The sequence below is a fragment of the Psammomys obesus genome, unplaced genomic scaffold (assembly GCF_907164565.1).
Source record: "Psammomys obesus unplaced genomic scaffold, mPsaObe1.curated_primary_1811, whole genome shotgun sequence".
Lineage (NCBI taxonomy): Eukaryota > Metazoa > Chordata > Mammalia > Rodentia > Muridae > Psammomys > Psammomys obesus.
In genome coordinates, this window is record NW_026596091.1 from 14,355,708 (window position 1) to 14,358,858 (window position 3,151).

Sequence of the window (3,151 nt, forward strand, 5' to 3'; positions counted from 1 at the left end):
TGACTAGTACCAAAGACCCAAATACCCATTCTTTAATTCAACATATATTTATTTATCAAATATCAAATATCTACTCTGTTATAAATAGTATACTATCTTTATTTTCAAGAAATATACTAGATATACTATTTAATAAAATAAACATGTAAACAAGCAATGACAATTGGATGTTGCAGTTGATTTTAGAAGTTTATGCTAAGCACATGATAGTGTAAATAACAAAAACGGGTAGTAACTAATTCTAGGAATTACAAATAAAAAGTTAGAATACTTGAAGAAGTTATGTTTGAGATACACGCTTAAATGTAAGTATATTTTATGCACTCATGGAAAACAAACTATCAGCATGAACCAGGGAACATAAAACACTGTGGTCAACATATTTGGGAACCCCCAATTATTTAGTATGATCAGTGCTTATGAACATGAAAAAAAAACAAATTAAAAGAAGACTGGAAAGCTAAGCATGGATGGAACAATAATGTTACATTTGAGGTGATATAATTTGCTTTAGTTTTGTGTAGGAAGATAACCACAGATATATATGGTTATGTAAGTTAAAATGCTAGTTATTTTTTCTAGATCCCACCATTTGCCTGCAAATTTCATGATTTGTTGTGTTTGATTGCTGAGTAGTATTCCATTGTGTAAAAATACCGCAATTTCTGTATCCATTCCTCCGTCGATGGACATCTGGGTTATTTCCAGGTTCTGGCTATTACATATAAAGCTGCTACAAACATGGTTGAGCAAATGTTCTTGTTGTATACTTGAGCAATAATTACTGAAAGAAGAGGTCATATATTTGAGAGTAAGGAAGTATATATGAAAGGTTCAGAAGGGATAAAAAGAGGGGGAAATGAAATAATTTCATTATAATCTCAAAATTTTAAAAAATTATAATCTCAAAATTAAAAAAATTCCCTTGATAAACATACTAAAATCTATAGACACAAAGAAGCTAAACAACAAGGAAGACCCTAAGGAAGATGCTTAATTCTCATTTAGAAGGAGAAACAAGATAGACACCTGAAGCAGTAGAAGAGAGGGAACAGGATGGGAGCCTACCACAGATGCCCTCTAAAATACTCCACCCAGTAGGGGAATGAAGCAGATGCAGAGACTCACAGCCAAACTTTGGACAGAGTGTAGGGAGTCTTATGGAAGAAGAGAGAGACAGAAGGACTCAGGAGGGGACAGGAGTCCCACAAGGAGACCAATGAAGCCAAAAACAAAACAAAACAAAACAAAAAAAAACCCACTGGGCCAGGGGTGGGGATGCAGCACTGCAGAGACTGATGCGCCAACCAAAGCCCATACATAGAGAGGACATTGACTCCCTGTCCAGATGAAGCCCATAGACAGCTCAGTATCCATGTGGGTTCCCTAGTAAGGGGAGAAGAGACAGTCTCTGACATGAACTGAGCTGTCTGTTCCTTGACCACTTCTCCCTGGTGGGGTGACATAGCCAGCCCACAATGGAAGAGGATCTAGGCAGTCCTTATGGGACTTGATAGGCTAAGGTCAGAGAGTAGGGGAGGAGGACTTTCCCTTTCAGTGGACTAGAGGAGAGGGATAATGTAAGAAGAGGGAAGGAGGTTGGGAGAGGGAGGAAATGAGGGAGGGAGCTACAAATGGGATACAAAGTGAGTTAATAAAAAATAATAATAAAAGAAAAATGTTAAAAATAAAATATTTGAGCAACATTTATAAGTAGAATATCTATATCAACGTGCCCACACCCAATAATCAGAGACTTGTTGACAGCAGAATGGATGATTATAAAAAATGGAAGGTAAGAATGACTAGAGTTTAACCATTTTCTCTGAATGCTACATGACCTCAATGTTCATGAACACACAACAGCTCTGCTTACCTGCAAAAGACATGCACAAGAGCAAGTCAATAAGCACTTCAATATGAAGAAATAAGTGATCCTTTATTTTCCCTTCCTAGGTGAGGAGCTCCAGACAGCTCTCGGCTTCTGGGCATCAAAGAGTCAGTTTTCTTTAAACATGTAACCACTTGTAGAGCAACTGTGCTCCAGCGGATGGCACCACATCAGAAATATGATGATGGAGAGCAAAAATTAAACTTGTGGGTTATTTAAAAAGTAAATGAATGAAGTTAGGGGAAGTAGGGAGGCAAGGTTCATATGAGAACAGTTAGAGGGAATAATGTAGTGTGGAAAGTTAAACATACATTGTATAAAAGTCTCAAAGATGATCTTTTTCAGAAAAGATCATCCTGAGTGAGCCATCCCAGAAGCAGAAAGATGCACACGGTATATACTCACTCATATAGACATATAATATAAACCTACTAAAATCTGGACACCTAAAGAAACTAATCAAGATGGAGGACTCCTGCTAAAATGCTCAATTCCTATCCCAAAAGACAAAGAGGATAGACATCAGAAGAAGGAGAAAAGAGGGCACAAGTCAGGAGCCTGACACAGAGGACCTCTGAAAGGGTCTGCCCTGCAGACTATCAGTGCAGATGCTGAGACTTATGGGCAACCTTTGGGCAGAGTGCAGGCAATCTTAGGAAAGAAGTGGGAAACAGTAAGATCTGAGAGGACAGGAACTGCACAAGGAGAGCAACAGAACCAAAAAATCTGAGCACAGGGGTCTTTCCTGAGACTGATACTCCAACCAAGGACTATGCATGGAGATAACCTAGGACCCTTGCACAGATGTAGTCCATGGCAGTTCAGTATCCAAGTGGGTTCCATTGTAATAGGAACAGGGGCTATCTCTGACATGAACTGATTGACCTGCTCTTTAATTTCCTCCCCCTGAGGGGGAAGTAGCATTACCAGGCCGCAGAAGAAGACAATGCAGCCACTCCTGATGAGACCCTAATTGACTAGGATCAGAAGGAAGGAAAAGAAGACCTCCCCTATCAGTGGACTTGGGGAGGGGCATGCATGCAGAGGGTGGGGGAAGGGAGGGATTGGGACAGGAGAAAGGAGGGAACCACAGGGGGGGGGGGGATGCACAGTGAATAAAGTGTAATTAATAAAGAAAAAATGTCTCAAAGAATTAAAAACCATTAAAATACACATGTTAAAATAACAATAAGGACATTTGCTCAACCATGTTTGTAGCAGCTTTATTCATAATAGCCAGAACCTAGAAACAACCCAGAT